The sequence below is a fragment of the Nannospalax galili genome, unplaced genomic scaffold, assembly GCF_000622305.1.
Source record: "Nannospalax galili isolate Female #2095 unplaced genomic scaffold, S.galili_v1.0 scaffold4061, whole genome shotgun sequence".
Classification (NCBI taxonomy): Eukaryota; Metazoa; Chordata; class Mammalia; order Rodentia; family Spalacidae; genus Nannospalax; species Nannospalax galili.
Window position 1 is genome coordinate 59,583 of NW_008343961.1, and position 226 is coordinate 59,808.

Sequence of the window (226 nt, forward strand, 5' to 3'; positions counted from 1 at the left end):
TCTGACCAATACCAACTTGAGGTGGAAAAGGTTTATTTATCTTGCATCTCCCTGGTCACAGTTCATCAGGGAGCCCAAGATAGGAACTCAGGGCAGGAACCTGGAGGCAGGAACTGGAGCACAGGCCATGGAGGAATGCTGCTTACTGGCTTGCTCCCCTGGCTCCTGCTCAGCCTGCTTTCTTATGCAACACAGGCCCACCTGCCCAGGGGTGGCACCACCCACA